This window comes from Oxyura jamaicensis, chromosome 9 (assembly GCF_011077185.1).
Source record: "Oxyura jamaicensis isolate SHBP4307 breed ruddy duck chromosome 9, BPBGC_Ojam_1.0, whole genome shotgun sequence".
NCBI lineage: Eukaryota > Metazoa > Chordata > Aves > Anseriformes > Anatidae > Oxyura > Oxyura jamaicensis.
Genome location: NC_048901.1, coordinates 21,941,870 through 21,966,572, shown reverse-complemented (window position 1 = coordinate 21,966,572; position 24,703 = coordinate 21,941,870). Strand labels below are relative to the sequence as shown.

The 24,703-nt window shown below is 40.1% G+C and overlaps 1 long non-coding RNA gene across 10 annotated transcripts; it reads right to left on the bottom strand.

Annotated features, from left to right (window-relative positions):
• Positions 1–1,356: 1,356 nt before the first annotated feature.
• On the bottom strand, positions 1,357–20,060 carry LOC118171474. Of its 10 annotated transcripts, XR_004753220.1 has the most exons (7): positions 18,928–20,060; positions 18,629–18,843; positions 17,121–17,230; positions 5,663–5,750; positions 3,920–3,990; positions 2,457–2,624; positions 1,357–1,838 (listed from the first exon to the last, which is right to left on the bottom strand). It is a non-coding gene; the product is annotated as an uncharacterized LOC118171474 (long non-coding RNA). The 10 variants fall into 10 exon arrangements; XR_004753221.1 differs by lacking the exon at positions 2,457–2,624 and having other exon boundaries at positions 18,928–20,058; XR_004753222.1 differs by lacking the exons at positions 1,357–1,838; positions 2,457–2,624 and adding an exon at positions 2,912–3,019 and having other exon boundaries at positions 18,928–20,058.
• Positions 20,061–24,703: the final 4,643 nt, after the last annotated feature.

The following is a 24,703-nucleotide window of genomic DNA, read 5'->3' as shown; positions in this document are numbered from 1 at the left end:
AACCAGTTTAGAGGTCTATACATTACCATAAATGTCTCCAGAAAAAGCCCATACTCCAAGATATGCCTCACTGCAGGATTGGAAACTAGGCCACGCTGATGTGATCCCAAAGCAATTTTTACTAAAAGCACTATTTCTGAGGAATCTGGCTCTAGCAAAAGAGAGAACGTCTCACAAGGCCACTTTCTAGTAAAATATTTACCAGAACACCCAAAAGCCAGCTTCTTCATGTGCTTGTAAAAACGTAGCAAAAGTGGAACAACTAGATCTATTTATCTTTAGACACTTCTAAAACTCACACCAAGCGTCTCTGCCTCTCCCTCCCTAAAGAGGCCTTCCAAGGCACCTGCCTTGCTGTGAAGTGGAAGCAGGGGCTGGCAACGCTCCATGTCAGAGACAGCACTTGGGAGTCGGCAAAAAATAGCAGTTCCTCAGAAAAATGCAGACCCTGCAACCTGACGAGCACAAAGGTTTTGCTGGATGGTTCTGTCCATGACTGAGAGATACACGTGCTCTGCTCACAAAATGGTATCTATTTAGCAATTTGTTTTTTTTCCTATAAAAATATTAAAAATGACAGGTGCTGGGCTCAGTTCAGGTCTGATTTGTACCTGCTCTATGGAGTGAGATATGGGGGAATGCTCTGAAATTAGAGTCTAGATTTTAATAGTGTGTTTTGAAAACAGTATATTAATAGTGTTTTTCACTCTAATACTGATGTTCTTTATCTGCTGCTCTGTCTTTAACAAATACTTTAACCTTTATAGAAATGACTCCAAAAACAACAAACAACTTCAATTTTAATTTATTTTGGTTAGATTATCCAGAGAAAAAAAGTATCACTAAGATTAAATGGATGAATGTTATCTAAGAATTATTTTAATACCGTGTTTCAAGATTTTATATTCAGGAAGTTTCATACAAGAAACTATTTTAGTACAATTACATTCCACTCTGCTTGTACTTTGTACAGCCCGTGCTACAGAAAGTAGTAAGAACAAGACTCTTAAAAGCATACCAAAGTGATAAAGATTAATACGTCATCTTGTCAGCAGGTCAAAGCACTAACTTTCATAATAGTTTTTAACAAACCACACATTATTTTTGAGAAAGAGTCCTTAAATATACTAAAAAATCATTATGTTATATTAGCAATGCTCTGTATTAGCAAGCTGTATTGTTTACTTTCCATTTGAAGGAGACATTTCCTAGCACGTAGACAAGAAGCTCTCAACACCTGACACGGAGGCGATGCTGGGAACTTCCATTTGCTCTTTGCACTTGGCCTGAATTATGTTGCTTTCTGGAGGATGGGGAAAGCCAAGCATGAAAGTTTGAGAAAGTACACAAATTTACTTAAAAATTAAATTTGATTAGGTTAACAAGCAAATAGCTCAAATTGTCTCCGGTTTGAACTCTTTAGCATAAAATATGGATGGCTTCCAATGTGCTCCAAAAACTTGAACCTGAAGAGTCCCATATTTTCTGGCTTTTTATCCAGTTTTGACATAATGGGTTAAAGTGTACCACTGCAAAACCCCACATTTCATAAGATACAAGAAAAAAACACTCTTCATCCTTCACACCAAAATTAGGAGATTTGTTGTCAAGAGAAAGTGTTTTTTCTCCGTCTCTTCATCCTCTTCTACCTTTTTACTTGTACATTTTTTGGTAACATCCTTCTTTTAGAAAACAATAATATTTTCAATTTGCTGATTTTCTTCTGAAAGCATTGCACACAGAGTTGCTTGAAGCTTGAATAATTTCTTATAGTCTTCAAATAAAATAGGCAGACTCTCCTCTATATAAAGATAAATATATCAGTTGTCACCATTTTCCTGAAAGAAAAAAAGACAAAGAAAGCAAGCACATCTCTCCCCTGAGGCACCCACAGAGCTATAGTATTTATTTCTACCTTGGCAGTTCTTAAAAGTGTTGTTTTAAAAGTGAGAATAACTACCATGCCACAGCTGCTACTTTTTCGCTTTTTGTATTTCATATTTGTACGCAAGCACTGTCTAAAGAGGGGGAAGTTGTTCCTAAAATATTCCACCCTTCCACAGAAAGTGCTAGTACAGCGGAAAACAGAGACCCTGAACATTTCCCCAGTAGTACAGAAAGGGCTGTGAAGAAGTAAGGAAGTCACTTATTAAGGAGATGGGAAGTAACCAGGCCATATCTTTGCTGTTAAAAAATATGTTGATGCATGCAAGTGCTCCCCACACTGCTAAAAGCAGCGCTGCAGCTGCAGAGAGAATGGGTGCAGAGAGGTCCCTCTGCACGCAGGGCTCTGGGGAAAGGCAGAACCGGGGTGCCTGGGACACCCCAGGCAGGGGACGTGGCTGGCACCGTCTCACTGGGACCCAGACATCAATCCTGGCCAAAAAAAAGAAAATTTCCAGGCATCCAAATACAGACACGAGGAGTCTGAAAGCTTGCAAAGGGTCATTGCTTACTGCTTGTAATCCTGGCCCCGGAAGACTGATAAGGAAAAGTCTCCTTCTGCTAATCCCTGTTTATGGTCAGCAGGGAGGGGGAAATAGTTTTTCTTTAGCTGCCTGGATGAACTCAGGAGAGTCAATAAAGGGCTCCTGTAGACTTCGCGCAGTGGCTTTGACCTGCAGCTTGAAGCATTAAAAAAAAATTAAAACCACAAGAAAAACCAAAATTGCTATTCATTTTTTCTATCAAATTCGAGAACAAAAAGAAGAAATTGGCTGATTTCTTGCAGTCTACCTGTACTTCCCCCTGTCCAGCCGGGTCTCCTGTTAGGAGATGCTGATTCACTTTATCGGTGGTGTGGTGAGGATCCAGCGGTAGTACCAGCATCGCACCCTGCCATCAGCTGCCTCCCCAGGGTACTGCAAAGCCAGGGCTGCCATGGGAAACCAATTTTGCTCCTCCTAAAGCACGAGTGGGGCCATATGGGCAGGCTCAGCAACTCCACATTGAAGCAGTAGTCTCTGCTGTGCATGAACTCCTTGTTCCAGCCACCTTTTAAATATTGAATGGGATAAATCTGCAAATAAATTCCATCCACATGAGTATATATTGCAAGTTAGTTGCTAGAAGCATTCATTTCCCAGAGCGACGCAAAATACAGAAGAGATATAGGACAAAAAAATGTTCTTTCAGAAATTTAACCTTTATTTTCTGTTCATGGATACTGTGATCCAAACTAAATCTGTGTAAACAGTTTTCTTTATAAGAGTGAAAATAACAGTGAAAACAAATATACTTTATAGATGTGGGAAAAAAAAAAAAAATCAATAGTCCTTTGAAGAGATTTCTTCAATCATAATAAATAAATCCACAGCTTTTCAATTCCTTTTGTCGACATACAATGCAGATTCAAAGAGTGCCCAGTCAAAGCAACAAGGAATGTGTTTTACATTCTCAAGACAGCAAACAGCTGAAGATACAAGCACAAAAAACAAAATGTGCCATCATCTATATCCCACGCAACCTCCCTGACTTTAGAGTGTTTTCATGGGCTATAAATCAGTACTTATTATGATTCTGTTTGTTGCCAGACTTTGTTTAGACTGTTTATATTTCCCGTCAGTATCAGTTATGGTCAAATCATTTCATGTAAAAAGAGAAATGGGTCTATAACAAGAATTAATGCTTTGTTGTTAAAAAAAAAATATATTCCAACACACAATTAAAAATCTCAAGGTCTCTAAGTGAACCTTTCTTTTTAGGAGGAGAAAATTAAAGATCACTGCATGCTTAATAAATTAGAACCATTAATAATCCCCTTTTCCCGAAAATTCATTTCATTCATTATAGACAAATTGAGCCAAGGCAGTGTACAGAAAATACTTTAAAACACCTGTCAATGAAATATTCCTTCTACTGTCTGGGAAGAAAAGGCTCGTAATATCTTGTTGAAATCGGTGTCAGTCATTACAGTCACCTGCAGGCACAGTGTGCCTTCTAGCAGACGTTCTTAAGCGGAGCCACAATGCTGCTTTAGTGATCGGGCACCTGCAAGAGACATGCCCAGGTATTTTCAAGGAGCTCCTGGTTTGTAAACAGGGATCACAAAAACTCACAGCTAATTTTTCCATTTTTGCCCTTATCTGCTTTATGAATCTGAATCTCCTTTTAGGAGAATTTTCATGTTTGTACAATTTTATAATAATGAGCTGAATTCTGCCATCTTTCATCACAATAAAGAGAATCATATCCCGGAGTTTAATCACTGAATTTCTGCCGAACCATTCCTGACTAACGATCAAACTCAACAAACAAGGTGGCAGATGGTGGCCATACGAGATTATTAGTGCTTTCTTTAATGAGCACAAAACACAGCCTCTGCCTCATTTGCACATCCCAGCCACTACATCAATGAGTTGTCTACACACCAGCAGCTGTCTGAAGGGGAAAAGTGTTACCTAATTACGGGGCCAGATCCTCAGCTAACACAAATTGCCCTTGCTCCTTTTGGAGGTGGAGAAATTCCTGAGGACTGGATGGTGATTTCTGGAGGGTGGCTGCGGGACGACAGGACCAGTGGTGGCCATGTTCTCCGGACAGCCTGAGCACCAGCCCAGCCAGCACTGGTGTTTCGCTCACCCCAACAACCCCACACCGATTTACTCGGGATAACAGCACCAGGCTGAAGACTAGAGCCCTAAAAGCTGAATAATCTTATCATTCCTTTGGCATGGCGGGGACGTTCACAGCGCTATAAGTCTTCCTCATCTAAAATATTTAGCTCTGCAGAAGCAGTCCAACAGAGATGCATCATAGCCGGCGTACACACACAGTAGATCACTAATTTATTCCTTACAGCCCTCCTGGGTGCTGTGTGCGCAGAGACAACCACATTCCTGGAAATGGACATAAATATCCGTATTTATTTTCCCATCATACTCACTGGGGAGTCAGGAGAGAGGGAGCCAAAATAAGAACCTCACAGAGAAAATGGCTTGACAAATACTCTCAATACACTTCATTCCGAGGAGTACTCCACGTTATTTCTCCTCTACTGTGCTACAGTTGAGTATGGGGCCGTAATTATGGATTTCCAGCTGGCATGAGGATTATTATATATTAGGTGTTAGTCTGGAAAGACTGTCAAACCAATGAAATTTTCAGGTTTTGAGCAGTCTCCAGGGTAGGGCTCTGCAAGGCTCAGCTTCATGAGCAGTTAGTGTTATTTATAGTCTAGGACTAAACAAGGCAGAAATTAAGGGAATGCTCCTCGCTGGAGGTGATGATATGAAAATGCTGATGTAGGTCTGTGACAGTAGACAGAAGCAATAGCCTTGAGAATATATTGAGAGTGAGGAGGTGAATAAAGTGAGCAGCACCTCAAGGCTGCTTTTTGTCACTCTGACAGGACAGTGTTGTAAATAATCCCCCCAAGACTGCACTCAATTATCAGTAATTTAGTAGCACCCAGGATATTATATGCACAGGAGAATATAGCATGTCACCTCCAGTTCTCAACAAAATCACTTCGATAAGTTGCTTTTTCTGCTGATTTGGATCGCAGAGGCTTTGGAGGATTGAAGCAAAGTTTAAGGCAGGTATTATCCATATTGCTATTCCAACCAACTTGTTCACCACAGCTCCCTGGTCTAAACAACACTAACTTTCAATATATCTGCCAATCGCGTGCCAAACTTTTAACATAAAAAAGATTTCTTACCAAAATTCGTATATGGATGCTCTATATGAAAGTTCACCTTAAAAAGAAGAATGGAATTTGCATCCCTGTATGGGTGCAACACTGGTCACTGCAAAAGAAACAGAGAAAAGGGCTCTTTATAAAGATTTGGAACATATGAAGGTTTTCTAAAGTGAGAAAGGGGACCTAAAGGGAATGTTGCTGTTCTGTGTGTCCCCCCCAGCTCCTACTCCCTGCTGCTTTTCCCCTATCCTTGGACGGGAAGAGGTTTTATTTCAGGTTCCCATCTCACAAGTGTGTGTGATCGAAGGATAACACAGAGTTGTGGCATGTGAAGCTCTGCATCATGAGGTTTACATCTGGGAGCACCTCAGAAATGCAGGGTGCCGGATGGCTTTGATCTGGTGTCCTGCCTGGACTGATTCCGTCAGTCTTTGCGGCAGGTGGATAGAAGAAGCAAGGAGGGGGGAAGCATTTCTCACCACCCCTCTGAGGCCAGAAACACGGCACATTCCCAGGGCCTTTCAGTCCTGCCTCCTCAAAATCAGTGTGAGACGAGGCTCCTGTCTTCTCTCAGTGCCTGTGTAACTGCTGATTCTACTAGCAAAGATTGAACTCATGATCTTCAATATCATAAACCATCCAAATTAAAAGCCTGAATGCTCTACCTGCTCTCTCTGCTACAATGAGCTGCTAACACATGCCAACGAAGCCAATAAATAATTTAAGCAGCTAAAACGTACAGATTCCAAACGAAACCAGTAAGGAATAAAGATTACATATAGCACTATGAAATCCTCTGTTTATTTTATTTTTGGGTACACGCTGTACTTTTGTACATAACGTGCTACACAGCAAATGTTATTCTGAAGCCTGCATGATGCCCTTCCAGTCACTGCCCCATAAATCACGCACGTACATACATGCTTTGGGAAAAACAATGCCTACATAAGAAGAAAAAAAATATTTGTCCACAGTGCCCAAACTTGATATAATAGCTACAGGACGACGTGGTGGTGTCTGTACGGCCTGGTCACCAGCCAGCGCCGTGGTCCTGCCGTGCAGGGCTGCAGCCAGCCCCTGTGCTGCTGATGGCTCGCTCGGGAGGATCTGCAGGCAGTAACCATCCTGCTACCTGTATCAACAGCACCTGGCAGGCAAACGCAGCACGGATGTGATACCGAGACCCCTCCTTTCCCCCCCTCAGCTCAGACAGAAAATCACTTCATGTTGTTCAGGTGGAAGACTGTAATTAGCCTCATAAAAGATGCGCAAATAAGCCAGTCAGAAGCAAATTAATCTAGTCACACCTTACTACTTCAGAGAAGTGCTTTATCAGTGGTGACTTTAACAGGATGATTATTTCTAATAGGCTGATCTGAATTTTGAACTGAAATGCCATGAAAATGCTGCCTGCCGATGAATCAAAGGAGTCAGTAACCACCACAGAGGCTGCTTCTCTATTGACATTGAGCACTGCGTGTTGTGCAGCTGTAACGACCTAAAACGAAGCATGTTGTTCTCAGCAGACGTATCGGTATTAATTGTGAATATGTCATAAAGTTACCTACAAAGCCCAATGACATCCCAACCCCAAGTGACGTTCAGAGCCACCAGACGGGTGTGCAGACCTGACCACCTGAAGAAGCAGTGTCAATGCTTTTCCAACGAACACTGCTCAAGCAGATGTCTGTCCTTACACAGAATTTTATGAAAGACGAGGAAATTTCAGCTGAACGCTTCATAGATTACATTCTTCACATTTCTTTATCGCAGTTGATTAGAAGGCGACAAGCTGAACCAGATGATAGCAAAAAGTATACCTCCCCCAAGGGGTCAAAATCACAAGATCGTATAAAAATGGACATGGCAAAGGGACGATCAGAGAAACCAGTCTTGGTACCTGTGGTGCGCGTACCCATGGGGAGGTTCTAGTAAGAGTAAGAGGCATTTTTCCCCATTTCCAGTACATTGTATTGAGTGTGTTCGTGGTCAAAACAGGATTTTGCTTGCTCATTTTATATCCTAAAAGGCACAGAAAGACAATATTTGTACTGAAAGTTTCAAAAAACATCAACGACAACAACAAAACCACAAAAGAAACGTAACCCTTTTTATTCCTCATCTCCCAGTGCTCTGAGAGACATTCCTTTTAGGTACAACAACATCTGTATTTTTTTTAGTTGATAAGTTCACAAATGAAACGTTATCAAATTATGTTTTACTTTTTCATAATATAGTATAAAAAATAGAAGAAAAGTGCTTTTAGATGTATTTATCGTTTCCATTCTTTGATGATCCTGAACAATGGCAAAGTGCACTTTCTCCTCTACCACAAAGCAGAGAGAACAAAGCCTCAGAAAGTCAATCTTGTGGCAATCCTAAACTGTAAACACAAATCTTACAGTAGCCTGAATATGGACTGACCCCTGGCTTGAAACAGGATTCGAGATTCATCGGTGCAGAACTGGTGCCGTAGTTTGTAAGAGATATGGGAAGTCATTTCCTCAACTGGGCTACAACTTCGCAAGCAATATTCTCTCCCCAGTGATGTGCAGCCAGACCTAAATCTTCTTCCTGAACCAAGTTGCCAACCAACCAGAGAGTTACTAAGCTTTGAGAAAATTAGACTTTGATAGATTTTATCTTAAAAAATGAAGCAAACAATACATTTCAAGAATATATCTTTTCCTACTTTTTCTTATAACATATATATGTACCTGTCACAGCCTGCAACCAATATCAGCCTCTTTCGTACCAGGACTTGAGAGGCAACAACTGCTCTGTCTGTCCTTTCCAGCACTAAGTTTATGCCAATGGTGAAATCAAACTTCTAATTAAGAAAAAAATGATAATAACTTCCCTAGTATAGGCAAAGCAGAAAAATGCTCTGGTAATTTCAGAATCAATAAGGCAATGAAGGAATGCATCTCTCATGTCTCATTTGTTATAAATTAAAGATGATGCACAAAAAACAAAAGGATTAAATGGAAAAAAATGATATGAGCAAAGAAAATAGGTTGTGGAAATTACTATGCCACATCCTACAGCTATCTCACTCTGTGGACTTTTATCCATCAAGACACAGAAGAAAGCAGTACTGACAGCATGGGCAGTTTAACCAGACAAAACTTAAATTACATGTTGCAGGTCATTAAGACAGTAACAGCGCTGCATATCAGAGGCAGCAGATGAGCCAATGATACGGCAGTTAGACAATTTTATCCAAAAAATTTATCCAAATACCCATGGTTGTATTTGTACAGTTTAGTGCTTTGAAGGAAACTCCTGTTTTTTCAGCTAATCCTACACATATTCAGCAATTCTGACACCTTCAGAATATGGCAGACATCGCTTTTATGTGGAAGCAGCTATTCCACGTGCAGTAAAATTAATGTACTGGGATATAAGAGATTCAGCATGCATTGCGTACCTTGTTCTGGCTGGGCACACTGTTCACCTGGGACTGCAGGATACTGCCAGCGCGCTGTGCAATATAAAACATCAGCTGATGGTATACTAACAAGTTAGGAGCCTGCTACATAAGCAGGAGCACTGATGGTCACACATGACCCTTCTGGAGGGCCAGTGCCTCACTGTTTTCTCAGTCATTGCTCAGAGGACTTCAGAAATACACACCGATCTCTATTGAGCCCAAGAAAATTCAGGCCATTGGTACGCCCCCTCCTAGATCAATGCTCAGCTATGCTCCAACATGCTCACCTTGCATGCAATGATTTTTTTTATTTTTCATTCATCTGTAACTCAGTTCTTCCTACACTAGCCCAACATCATGCTAAACACCAATAAAGCAGAGTTTGGATGTTGCCACACATATATGTGCGCTTTTCTTAGCCAGATATTGGTTAATTCACTCTCTGGCTTCTAGTAATTAGAATAGCTTTTCAAAAGATGCAGTTTGGGGAAATATTGGTAGCACATCTTATTTTAAAAGCAATATAATTAACGTAGCAACAATTTTATTGACAATAATTTCAAATAAGATGTGTTTGCCATTAAAGCTGGAATGTATTTCATCTCTTGCCGTTCCAGCTATGCATATTAAATGGCAGGAATCTATTTCAAAGGTGTTGCATACATTTATTTTATGTAAGAGAGATTCAGGGAGGCTTCATCTTCCACTTTTATTTACAAGACAGAAAAACTGAAACAAGGAATTCCCTTGCTATGATATCCCTGCTGGAAACATTTGACCTCAGCTTCAAGACACTGATTTAAAGCTCTGTTCTTGAAAGGTGAACTTTGCTTAGGTTATTCTTTGAAGAACACCACCATTGCACCTGCTTTTTTCTTACCATTACCTATTTAAAATAGGGCCATGGTTTTGTATTGCTGTTTTTTAAAGTCAATAAAGAAGACATAGGAGACCTAATCCTACTATCACATTCCTGCAAGGATAGCTCAATCTCTTTCCATAAAGGGGTAAGTTATCGCAATGTAATTTTATTGTATCCGGAGTTGCATACAGCATTTCGGTCACTAAATCTCACTAAAGTGACAGAATATTTTTAGTTAGACAAGTCCTCACGTAACATTAAGAGAAGTTTCCTTTCCAGGAAATACATATTATTAGGGTGACGTTTCTCTGAAGTAGCGTTCCTCTAAGAGCACTTCTTAGGCAAAGCCAAGAGTTTACTGCACGTCAACCTCAGCGTCAGCATGATGGATAACAGGGAAAGCCTGGCCTTAGGTTACAACACTGAGTCAAGGCAGAACATAGTAATAAAAAGAGTTTGTCATTATATATAGAAGATTTTGTTGTTGTTGTTATTTTGTTTTGTGTTGCCTGTGACATACCAGAAATATACAAACGGGTACATTTGACTTAGTCTGCCGTATTTCCTATAGCTACAGGCTGTGCACCCCTCTTTCAGTGAGTTTGTGGCAGGCTTTCAAGTCCGTCTAATTTAGGTCAATCCCCAGAATAAGCCAGATAGTGTTTGGAGTCAAATCTAGTGACTATCTAAACCCCAGTAGAAAGGTTAAGCAACAGCACGGTCTAGCAAGCAAGCACCACGTTGGGAACCACCAGACTGATTCCTTGGCCAGCAGCTGCTGAATTTCTGCACTGCTTTTGTTCAGCTCGCACACTTTTCACCCTCTGTTCTGTAGCACTGTGAACTCCCTGCATATGGATTTTCTGCTACCATCTCCTGATCTACGATGTTTTTTATTACTGAACTAGTAAACAAAAAGGGATGTGTCAGAGCTGGCCCCCTCTGAAGAGGTGACTTTGGTCAGTAAGTTCGAGTTGGGTGTGCCTTCGGGTTAGAAATTAGCAGTGCTATATACTGGCCAGTTCTTTGCAAAGTTCTTTTCACCTGCAGCATGTACACTCGGGTCCAAGACTAAAGTCTCCCTAGCTCATGAGGTGGTTTGCAACATGGCCAAATGTTTGAGTACATTACAGACCTGTTTAATTTTTAATACCTCTTGACACACCATTTGAACAGACACCGTCAGCGTAGAAATTAGCAGGTTATCTTTGCCAGCATAGCTCCCTTTTCAAAATATTTATCTTGTAGTTGTAGCTGTATTAACCAGTTGGTGACACATCGCTCTAAGTGATGAGTACTCCAACGAGACATCCTGCTTCGGTTTTTAAGAGCCTCGTACTACACAGGGCATGGCATATTGTAGGGACTGCAAGAAAGCTGCACTAAAGGGAAGCCAAAAGCATCGAGGTCACATCCCTGCACGGTTTGTGATACAGCTTTTTTTTGCTAACTGCAAATACTTGAGTAAGAAAAATGGGATTTCTACTGTGTGTTGCACATTCCTTGGAGCAAGGATGATGTGCCATGGTTTCTGTGTTTATCCAGGGTCTTAGAACAACAGTGACATCAAACTAAACTTTCCAACAGCACTAAGAATTCATCATCTTTCTTTGCAAGGCAGTGGAAAAATCTGCTATTGTTCTGACATTTTGTACCAGGACGAGTAAAACTGCAAGAGAAGCCAATTCCTTGACAGGTTAAAGGAGAAGGATGGGCTTTACTACACCCTTACGCTTCCATTTGTGCTCCCAATTAAAAGCCTCATCTCACTTACATCAGGCCCATGGTGCTAGAAAACTCAGCATTGCCATGACAACCAGTAAACTGTTGGATTTTCTGCCCACTGCCAGTCACTGGGAAGACAGCAGCGGATGCTGTGCTTGAGCTAATTACGCAGGGGAAAACAGAAACTGTGATGAAGAATTAAGTCTTGCTATATATGTCTTCATTACAATAATCTCGTACATATTTGCTCCGAACTTGCAGAATTACTAACATCTGAAATGCAAATTGCAGAGAGGTTGGCATTGATGTATTTTATTTTTCCTTTTTGATTCATTAACAGATGTCTGATCCCACACTTTTACTGCTCACAGAAAGACAGCTGACTGGCCCCTTTGGGATCATCAGCAGCTGTGAAACAGGGCATCCCCACAGCACCCACAGTTTGGGAGACACGTCTAACACAAGGTGTGTGGTGGTTATACAGACCTTCCTTCTTTCTCCTGGCTAACCAACCCCTTGAGCAATGAATTACCAGCATCTGGACCATGAAATTCAAGGGGACTGAGAAGAGAGGAACCCAGATTTAGAATTCATTAGTCAGATCGGATTTACAAGTTAGGAGAAAGTTTACATAAAGTAACAAAAAGAAGACAGCATCATTTGTGTAATGCTGAAAAAAAATCATGAATTAAAATCAGGAATTAAATGATCATGCTACTGGTAAGCAGCAGAGGGTAACAGAGGCGAGCAGGGGCCATCATTCACTCATCAAGAACAAAGCATTTCTCATTTTCTTTCACGGCAGCATAACAGAAAGAATATATCTTGATTTTAGCTAGATATTCTCCTAATTAGTTGTCAAGAAGAAACTATTACAGGACAGAGGCAAAGCAGGTGGATAATTGTTGAGATTTATTTTTGAAGTGGGAGGGCGTTATGGCATTGCAGATCTGAAGGCGGGCAGAGGTTTAGCTCCCTTCACTCATTTCATCAACTACCTGGATGATGGAAAGGATTGGTGATGTGGATGTGGATGTACTCCCGACCTGCCAGTGGAGGCTGAATTAGAAATCATGATCATTTTCATACAGAATGCATCGGTTATGACTGCTATGTTCACATATCTGCAAGACTTCTGAAGAACTGGGGAGGCTTCCAGGGCAATACCATGTCCAGTACTGGAGAGAGGTCCAAAAAGGATATGGATCAAGGAAATAAATAAGGCAAAGTATAGGATTATTTTAGCATCAAGGAGACCAGAGAAAGATATGATAATCATCTTCAGTTACTAAAGGCTGCTGCACTGGAAGAAGGGAATAATCTGTTGTCCATTACTAGGGCAGGATAAGGCAGGCAGTAGGGACCTTAAATTGCAGGAAGGACAATGTAGTCAGACTTTAGAAAAAGCTTTTTAACATTAAGGAGAAAGTAAGTCTAGAATAAATCACTTGAGGAATGAAGGGAGCCTCCATTACCAGAAGTTTTTAATGTTAGAACAACTTCTAATGGCCCAGGGCTGCCTCTTGGGATCCCTCTGCTCTTCTGTGGCCTGGGACCAACACGCCCAGGGTTGTGATTAACTCACTGCAGTGACTTAAACAAAGACTGAGGCAGAAAGTCATATCTTGTGATTAAAACAAAGAATAGACACCAAGAAACATAAGCTCTGGTGCTGACTACATTGAGATTGTCAGATAAATGGCACAGCAGACCCAGAAAATGTGGTTGTGCCCTAATAAAAAAAGCCAGAAAGGAGAGGAAATTAGTTTAGGACCGTGCAGTTACAGGTAAAGCTCCTGACAGTATCTAGAAACTCAGCACTGAAGTGTCTTCATTGCTCTTGGGAGACTAGATTACAAAAGCAGAAAAAAAAAAAATCAAGATTTACTTGGCCTCACAAGCTTCGCACACCTAATTCAGCAGCTTGGCTCCTGCTGGGAAGGAACCTCTGCAAGCTCACCCCTGCTCACTGTGGGAGCAGTTCGGGATACGATCAACACTCAGGACGGTGAAGGTGGTTTTGAATTTAACATTAAATTCTATGGCTCATTTCCTAGCTTTTGCAAAGAGCATTTTACTGGGTGAGAGGTTATAGGAGGATTTTTTTCCTCCTTTTTGAACGTATTTCTAATAGGTGTTTTTATTAACACATTTACTGCTAATTGCAAACAATTTTCAGTGCCTAGCTCCACCGTTAAATCTCTTTATGCCAGGTAGATGTAGTATTCTAATGACACCATGCTGGTTTTACAATACGTGCCAGTGGAAACTGAGCACGCTACCCAGCTGTGGGGACTGGTGGGGCTGTCCCCATGTAACTGTGATCCTGCACCTACCAGTGGGTGATCTCCTGGGTCCTCCCAGGCACTGCTCAGTTGAAGAAAATTGGAATCTGTGATTGTATGAAGAGAAGATAGCAGAGGGAAAATACAACACAGCACAGAGGGTATCCAAGGCCCTTACAGCAGTGCAAGGGAAAGCAAGTGTAAAACTCAGCAAATTCAAATTTCACAGGTTCTATTTAGCAATAGTAATTAATAAAAATTAATTGCTATTAAATTAAAATAGCAAACAAAAGCCACAGGGCAAGATATTAAGTTTAAGTCTAAATACTAGCTACCCTCATCAGCTGAGGAAAATCAATCTAGATTACTTGTGTTTATAGATGTGAGACATCAGATGAATCAGGCTCTCCCATAGAGCTCAACAGGCTACCAGCCTTGTGTTTTACGTTTTTCTGAAATGATTCTGTTCTCCCTCACATGGGCAACATTTTATTACCAGCTTTCACGAAGAAACGTTTAATTTCAGAAAAACGGACAACAAATGCAACATTTCCTGTCAGATCCATGATTTTCATTGCAGCCAGAAACAGCTGAGGTATTTAAGCATCAATTCCCAGATCATCATGCAGCAATGTCTTGTTCCTCTGAGTGTCTCTAGTAGTTATGTCAAACGGATGCAGAAATAAAGGAGGGATGGGTAGATGTTATGCAGCAAGGGAAAAGTTTTCTAACAGAAAATAGTAACAACCATTTTTCATCACTTTAGATATGGATGTTTTCAGATTTTAAATTGTAAAGGTTTGTATCACCTTCTCAGCAACAGGTTGTATCATAAATTACTGTCTGTGCTTTCAGTATTTATCTTTGCAGTGTTACCTCAGAATAAATTATTTATCCAAATTCATACATATGTCAAATACCACTACCAAAAAAAGGCTGCTAGAGGGTTTTGTCCCTGCAATAAAAGCATCCACTGATGATTCTCTCTTACAGGAATTAGTCATCCGTTCTTTGAGTCTGATTTTGTGGCTCACAGAGCCTTCAACTTCAACAGCTAAACTGAAAACATATGTACATTGAAAACAATGTTACTTTAAGCAAATTTTACTAATAATAAAATTAATTTTATACTTGGCATTCCCAATCCTAATTTCTTTTGAAGTCTTTTATAGAAAACATACAGGAATTGGTCCCTTGCCCAGAGAAGTTCTGCTGCTGCTACAATGACTACATACCAGCGCTTTATAGCAGCATGGCAGTAAAGGAAGAACATTGGTCAATTATAGACAGAAGAGGACTTGTACAGGCAAAATCCAACAGTCATAATTGAAAACCAGGCAGGATATCAATGCTAACGACACTTTTTGGGTAACTTCCTCAGCTATTGCATGGGGCTCAGCTTACCAACCATGTCTGAAAGCTGTTCCCTTCAGCAGCACATTTACCCCAGCACCACGATCAAGCTCTGTACCTCCTCCTTATCAGATCAGACACTGACTTAGTCCATATGGTATAAGATCTTGCAGAATGTTGTTATTGGTTCTTTTGGCTCTAACCTTGCAAAATTGTTTTTCGTTGTGGCACGATGCATCTATACGGAGCTGGAGAAAAACAATTTTCTGCTTACATGCTGGCAAGTGACATTTTGATGCAGCTTCCAAAGACAGGAAAAAACTCTCAAGCGAACTCGCCTTCCGAGCCTGATCCAAACACAAACAACAGTTGATGATGATAGATTTCAAGTGCACCAAAAGTTGTTGCGGAAAGACAATTCAGACTACAATTTCCCAGCACAAGCTCCAATGATTCCAAAAGCTGCTTTAGCACTGAGCGATGGACAACAAGAGATCATAAAAGGATACATGCTAACCACACAGTCTTCTAGGAAGAGACTACATTAGTGTCCCCATTAATGAAGCAGCCAAGTAACTTCTCATAAACAGTTTAAAATAATCTGAAAGTGAGATGTTTAAGAAATACTTATTTCTTTGACCTGCAAACAGTCTGTCCAGAGGGAAAGGATTCTGAGTATCTGAGTACTTTCAGGCAGGTGGGCACAGACAGACAGTCGTGACAGCAAACTATATCACTGGATGCTTTTCTTTTCCTTATTATTTTTTTTTTTAATCCCCCCCCCCTTTTTTAAATCAAATTGTAGCACTGCTGCCATGCTATAAACATTTATTTGCATCAAAGTGATGACAAAAGTCATGATACCCATATCAGTACACAATATGCTCCAAAGTTTGCATCTCAAACAGGAGATAAAGAACGCTGTTTTGGCTGAGCTCAAGAAAATGTTATTGGAGGCGTTCCCCTGTATAGCAACCATGGCTCTTCATTGAGATGCAGGTAGTGCTTCGATACCAAAGACTGCAGTGCATCATTAAAGTACTGTGAAGACAAACAACACTCATGCTGCATACCAAGTGGTATTACATTTAACTGAATCATTTTATTATGAATACATCCAGGTCTGCCACTGGGAGCCACTTATGTAAAACGTGCTGGCAGAAATGGATCTGCACTAATTATATTTCATGCATATTTCAGAATTAACCTCAGGGATACGGAAAGGTGGCAATAAAGACGAATTTTATAACCAAGTTCATTTGCAATTGGCAGTCACATGAAGAGCAGCTTTCCTCAGAGATAACCCTAGAACATCTCACATCAGGGGGTTTGTTTCTGTTATCGGTGTTTCACTGAAGCACAAGACACGTGAAGATTTTGTATCTCTTTGTAACACTGAACCCTTATCACAAACTAAGCCACGTTCAGATGGGAAAGGCTGAAGGACTTCAGCTAGTGCGCCAGTTCAACTCAAATTTAGGAAAAGCAAACTACCCATATTTCCCTCCAGGGAGCGTCAAAAAGCACTACAATTAGGCTTCGTCAGTATGAGATAATTTCCTTTCTGAAGTAAAGGGTTGTTTCTTTCTATCCCTCTGAACTTTTGGAAATCTCTTCTAAGGACACACTTTCAGGCTTTTTATCAAAGAAATGCAGAAAGGTTGGTTCACTTCCTACTTGTGAAGTAGGTAAAACCTACTTCACAGCTAAATCACCCAGCACACAATTAACAACTTTCTTGCTGCCTCTGACCCTTCTACTAGCTTCCTGTTCCTTTTCAGTAACATCAGTCAATTATCAAATGAGATAAAGGGGTACCTCTGAGCTTCATTAAAACAGAGAGAAGAACGGGATTTCAGATCTCTGGGAACAAGCCAGCAATCTTCTGGATGCACAGCTGATGCTGAATGCCCCCAGATCCTCAACACCTGTGAACATAATAGAGAAATCACCAATTATCTCCAGTTTTTGCTTGAGAATGGGATTCAGAAATGAATATCTTGCTCGGCAGAAGGTCTGTCTGCCTTGCTTATTATTTTCCTCATTTACCACTAAATACATTTTGGTTTGCTTTGTAAAGAGTTGTCAATGACCATTTTCTATTATTATTTGTTTTATATCAATAGCCAGGGCCTTGTTGTACTATTTATTATTCATTGTATGAATACAAACTATTCCAGTGATATCACATTCCTACTTTGGCACATTATATTTTGTGGCTTTCACATGCTTTTACAGAAGATTTTACATTTGCCATATGGAGCAGCTGAGAGGTCTCTGCTAGGATAAATGCAGCAGAGCAGAGGGGACACTTACAACAAAACTCCTGTTGTCCAGATGCCTGCAATTGTAAGGGAATCAACTCGAGCCCAGTTAGGCCTTGCAGTCGTCTGTTCTTGAGACACAGTCTTTGACTAGACAGGCTTATATACTGCATGTTCAAAGGGTGGACAAAAAGCAAATAGGTGATTTATCCAAGGTCACACAGTAGGTAAAGGGCACGTTTGTAATCAGACCTGCTCCTGATCTCAGTACAATGCAGTGTCTCAGCTAATGAATCACGCTTATTTTCTTTTCCACAGTTCGTGCCTTTCTCACTTGATACATCTGCATTGAAACATTTGTTTTATAATCAGGCAAATGAGAGGAAGCAAAATTGTTATTTCTACAAACCTCCTGCTCTTGCATACAGAAAGCAATTAAAGGCAGAATTAACCCAGAAAACTTTAAACAACTTGAAACTGCATTTTCAGGCCTATGTTTTGCAGGGGTCTCCAAAGATCTGGAAATATTAAACATGAGCTCTGCAGCCAATAATGCAGGTTAGAAAGCGATACGATAAAAGTCTCCAGAGGAATCACACAGGGCCTGCTGCAAAAGACCGACAGCTTAGATGGAAATAACATGGTCTACTGTGCACATAAATGAATAGGTAATTCCTAAACCACTATTTACTTGGTGTGTTGTGAAGGGTTTTTATTAAGCATATGGCTATAACTGTTACAGATTACAGGCCTGCTCTCTGTGACATTCTTGGAAACCTGCAGCTCCAGTGTAGCGATAGCCCAACGCACTAGGCTCGTCCTGCACAGGGATGAAGGAGGCAGAGAATAGAAGCAGAGCTGCCAAGATGCCCACACCATCAGAAATTCAACCCCAAAAGTCATCAAGATCAAGCAGAGAAGTCATCAAACAGCTTCCCCTGCATCACTGTAAGTTCTTGGTGCCTCCACTCTGGGGCCTGACAAATTTTCAGCTGCTGGCAAGTCAGGAAGGCAGGTCACAGCACAGGCCTGTGGCGGCAGGGGCCTGGAGGACACACGTACCTGGGAGCCAGGACGGGGCACACACAGCACTACCACCCACAGCAGCAAACACTCGAGGAGACTTTTCCATTCCAAACAGCTTCTGCAGGCACCGCAGCTGAAAAATCCTCAGTGGTGTTTTGGCACCCATCCCCTGCCTAGGCTTCTCTTGCAGTAAGTGGCAGAGAAGCCTTGATGCAGTCCTGATGGTCTGGGTCTGTGTTTGTGCATCCAGCCTTTTGCAGAAGAGCAGTAAATTCAAGTGTTAGCACACAGCTGTCACCAAGTGAAGACAAGCACATGCTGTCCTCATGTCTCACCTGTAACAAAGCATCACTGACGCCAGTAATTTCTCCCAGGCTGTCAACACCTACGCCTTCTTAGAAGCTGAACTTTGTTGGGAAAAAAAGGAAGGAAAACTAATGCACAGAAGAAGACTTTAGATGTGGTTTCCTTCTGACAGAAGCTCAAATAACATCCTTCAGAGTGAAGAAGATTGAGACACAGACCTAGATTCATCAAACGGGCTTGTGTTAGCGCTAAGAACATCACGTACTTGCTACAGTTCAGACAAGTAAAATCTATTAACCCTACTCTGCTGAAAAGCAAAAAGTCTTTAATATTAGTACTACTTTAAAATGTTACACACGATTGGAAGTGTGTTTTCTTGCCTTTGCATTGGAAAAGGCCTGGATAGGAAAGCTATCTGAAGCATTAAGCTTGAAAATATATTGAAATACCTCCTGGGGTGATGGTTTTAAGAACACTCAATCCTTTCTGTTGCACGATGCAGTAGGTCTCTTCATGTCTTAGCCACCTTTGTGCCTTAGTAAGCCAAAAGGGCCTGCTATTTGCAGCTGTACAAGTGAGCCACTGAGGCGGCTGTTTCCTCCTTGCTGCCACGCGGGTGTTCTCTAATTGTTCTCATGAGGCTACACCTGAAAATCTCAGTAGTGTGACAGCAAGAAGCAGCTACGGCTGCTAGATAATCACCTCTCTTCCATCCTTCCTTTTCTCCATGTTTTGTAGATTTCAGCTTATATTAAAGCAAACACTACACAAACCAGGTAGGAGTAATTTAAATACTCAATAAATATCATCCGACAAGGTATGTGCGCAGAAGGTGAGCAACCAAATCAAAGGGCAACGTTTGCACCAGTCAGCGTGCTCCAGTCGATGCTAATAGTGTCCTAAATGGGAACATATACTTCATTGGTGGAGTAGTCTGAGAGCAGCAGTAGGCTTTGTCATGACATAATGGTCCCAAAGATTAATGCCAGCAGTATCTGTTCAACATCAAAAAGCAAAAGAGATTAAACCAAAATAGATTAAACCAAGAAGGACTCAGGAACAGAGGGGAGGAATTACCTTACTTAATGAACTATCCCATTTCTCAAAAAAAAAAATAAAAAAAAAAATATATATATATATATATACACATTTACATTTTAAGCTGTCACCCCATTTTTATCTTTAAATATTTTATTATATATTATATTTATTATAGTGGTAATAGTACATAATGTTTTTTCTTTTAATTCCATCTTCAATTACCCGAAACTTCACCAAAGATTTTCCAGTCTTTTCTTTTTGCAAGCTGATTTGTCTTGAAATCACAGACACCGTTGTAACTGATGTGATAATTCACTCTGATGGGTAATATGCATACAGGTAAAAGAAATATTGGCACAATGAACGATCCTACCCCTTGTAATAAATCATGGTAAATTAGTAGAGAGAATTGATTTTGAATATTTTTACCATAAAAATTAAGATGAGTTGAGAATGGAAATTAAAAGCGTAAGCTCTTTGGGCATTATTGAAACACATAGGTGTAAAAGGGAGTATTTCTCCCCACACTGGCACATTAATAACAGTGGCTACACTTGAAATAAAGGCATTTAATGAAGAACAACTATGAAAAAAACAAACAAACAAAAAGATTCAAGAATACAGAAGTAGGCACATAATTAAGAAAGACCTGTTAAACTTCAGCTACAGGCTGATACCAAGACCATTACAAATGTCCGCCACATTGCAAAGAAATGCATTTGTCTTGAATAAATCCGAGAGAGCTGGATCCTGCAAGCTCCCAAGCTCTCATGCTTTAAGTCAAGACTTAAGTCAAGACATGTTTCTGGAGACCCTCCAGGGTTCTTAACATATATTTAATATGACTGTAGAGAACAAGCACGTGGACTTGAGCATATATGTTGGAAAACATGGAATTACTCCTGTGAGGGATTCAGTGGCATCGACTCTTATAGACTGACAGTTGTAGGATACCCATTGCTCTAGTACGGCCCAAGAAAGGAACCCACCATGGTGAAACACAACATACTGCTGCGCAGTAAGCATACTGATACAGTTATGATCCACACAGGAAGATGGATGCTGACAACTGACTTGCAAACCATTGAAACCAATACCATTTCTTTCCAAACAGGGTTCTGAAGTGATTTATTCATCTTAAATTCGTCTTAAATTATCTCAATTTGTCCACACTGCTGGGCTGGTTATTCTTCACTCAGCAAAGCAAAACCAGTATCTAATGTTTACAATATACACTAATCATTCTCCCACAAATACATGGTTACTCTACAGTATAATTATGATGAGATCAAAATGCAGAACTAGCTGAGAAATCACCATCTTATTTTTTTGAGTTAATATCCAAATGAATTTTTAATTTTTGCTCTGCAGTCCGTACAGAAAGACAAATGAGAAAGTTTAAACAGCTCAGACTGTTGCTTGAGGACTCGAATTTGCAAGGTTGTAAGTGGCATTTATGAGAAGTTGTGTTTCACGAGCTTGGTAATTTGCAGTTTGTTACAAAGACATAAACTCGTTTCTGACTAAATTGTATTCTAAGTCATGCTCCTCAGAGAATGTCTGACTAAAAGGTGATGTTGAAGTAATTTCCATAACATCAAAGTACGCAACAAATTAAAAACTTCATAGAGAAGAAAACAGGAGAAAAGGAGCAGGCTGGGACGGAATTAATTTCTTTATGGCAGTGCTCAAACATCAATTATGGAGGGAAAACTCAAATATTGCTATGAAAACCACAACGTCAAATCCACTTTAAAAAGCAGAGCATTTGATTTTCAGCTGTTCGGCAATGTCTTACTTCATTCTTCGAAATCGTTTTTCAGAAGTGTCCAGATACTCAGCAAAACCTTCTCTGCGAGCAGACTCCTTGCAGGTAGACACCAGCAGAGCTCCAGTGACTTGTGGGTTTCCCTGTGTGGGGATCTGGCCCCCAGGGTCACTGTACTATAAAAAAAGCAGAAAATAAGAATAAATTTCTTCCTCATTCAGTGGCTTAGGATGTGCACGCAACCTCTACATCTGTAAAATAAGACACAGATAAGGCTGTACATCAGTTATATATCCAAGTAAACAGGGGTCTGGTTCAAGATCTATCAAGTTTATGGGCCCTTTCCTACTAAATCTCAGGGTGCTTTTCCAAGTAAAATCAATGACAACCAAGATAAACCAGCTTTGACAATGTTTTTCCTCAACACTGCTAGTGCTTGCTCGGTACAGTTCCAGCAGCTGTCCTCTACATCCAGCAGGACCCCATTTAGTAGTACCAGTAGGGCAAAGGATTAGGATATCCACATCATGGATCCCACACTAACACATTATCTTGGGGTTGTTTTGTTTTTTGTTTTTTTTTTGTTTTTTTTAGAGGTTTGATTGAATTTGCATGTACTCTGGCAATCGTAACTGCTCACCTCCATAATGTGACATTGTGGCTGGAAAGATCAGTTGATGATTCAATAAAATAATTTTTGCAGCCTTCTTCAGAAGAAGCTGATCATTTCAACAAGGCAATTGGAACTTGTACCTGCCAAAGATCTAACTTGAGGGGAAAAAAAGCAAGAAAGTTCTGTCAACCTTGACATTTCAAATCAGCACAAGGTAGTTGCACCAAGTGTAGCATGGAGATCCTACCTGATTAACAGTTCCTGTCTGGCAGCTCTTTACATTTTAGTATGACTGCTATGGCTGTTTTCCTTAATGAGGCAGAAGGGCTTTTGCTTAGGAGGAGAGACTGAAAGACCTAAACATATATAGCCCGGGTATGTGACAAATAAGGAGGGTGACAAAGTGTGAGAGTCTTTGAAGGCAGCCAACGTAAATAGAAAAAACTGTTTAGTGTGGTACAATGATTATAAATGTGAGTAATGGCTTGCAGCTAGGATGAGGGTAATTTATCCTGAATGTTAGAAAAAAGCTCTAACAGTGAGGCTGAATTCATGTTCTGTGCTGTCAAGGAAATGGACTAAATGACATGAGAGATCTTTTCTCCTGTAATTTCCATCATCTTATGATTCAGGGAGATATTTCCTGCCTACCTTTGCATTTCATTCAGGTCATGCATAAGTACAGTAATATAACAAACCTCCTAGGCCAGTGGGTCCAAAGCTCTGAAGCTGCAAGCAACGTATTATTAAATCTTTTCAGAAAATTAATAATCTGACTAATGTAGTTTGGATAGTTTCTTGCTGCTTGATAGTTTGTATTTTCTTTTTAGAGTTCCCACTGGACAGCTGAACTGAAGCTTGCTCCCCTAATGGTAATTGCCTACCTAAATCATTCAAGACCAATTTATAAATGATGTGTGCCAGTACTGTCCTTTCACCCAACCTTTGTGTTTTTATTTATTTTTTCTCTTTCTATTAGCTTAAAATATATATGAATGCAATCACAGCTTCCCTCAGCCTAGAAAGAGTTATCAGAGAACCCCAGGCTTACAAAAAACAAAACAAAAAATGCCCATGAATATGCCAAAGATTATGACAGCAATGATGAGTCTGACTTCTAATGTAATTAGTGAGATTTTATTTTATTTTTTTTTTTAAACTGAAAAATTAAAAGCTGTTATAGAATTTATGTTGGAATGCTTTTTTATAACTTGAGACAGGATTGATCCTTCTGGAAACTTTCCTGGCCTTCAGGGAGGAGTTTAATTCCACAGTAAAAAGATGAAACAGACCCAACAACTTGCTAAAATCTACAGCTGTGAGGCAAGAGTGAAATTCTTGCATTCTACTCAGCTCAAAAAAAAAAAAAAAAAGTAATTCCAACACTTTTCAGTTCCCTGGGGAATGCAGTGGTATTGCCTTCTTTGTGGGCCAGACACTCTGCTGAAACTATGAAAGGTGCAAATTAATTCCAATTCTAATGAGTTTTTTTGAGCTTTGGACACCTGAGACCACAGGCTTATTTCAGATGATCTATTGAATAGCTGTCAGATGGCAGTGATTTGTGGTTGCTGGGCTCAGCCTGATCTGGTGAACTTGGCTGGAAGCTGCTGTATCTTATCAGTAATCTCCTAGGCAATTATCCAAAGCACACATTTTACCTCAATTTCTTCAATTGTCCTTTATCAACAAAAAGTATGTACTTACTCCAGGCTGGAGGGCCTGGGGAGAGCAGTGGAGAATGAAGTTAGGAATACAACCCCATGTCTTTACGACAGATCCCTGTCTAGACTAGCAAGTACTCTTTCCTATTTATATCAAATAAAAATATGAGAGAAAGAAGTGAAATTTGGCTTCATAATATTTATGTAGAAAAATCACAACTAAAACTCAGGTCAATTCTACTGATTATTGCTACTTCTAAGTTCCGTATTTTATATTGATAGTCTAGACTGCAATTGATATATTTGAGAAATAGGATTTCACTCATAAGCATAAGGACCTCTGCTTCATGAAAAAGAAAAGCCTATTTTCTAAGGTGCTCAGCAATGCACACTAAAGAGACACAGTAACTGATGTTGTGGCTTGGTGACTTAAACCCGAAATCAAAAGGAAACAAAATCATTTTTTCTCATAATGATGCATAAAAAATCCTCCAAACTGAATCATGGGTTTTCTCCTAATAGAAATGTTTTAATACAGATTTTTTTTTTTAAAGGATCTTAAAAATTAATTTTCTAAATGCCATTTTTTAAAAGGATTAAAACTTTATTTTGCAAGCATTAAGATAAGTAATCTTGATTTTTATTTTATTTCTCCTTCAGGTCCCTTTCCAGCTCAAACCACTCTATGGCTCTATGATTTTTAATAATAATGTTCCTCT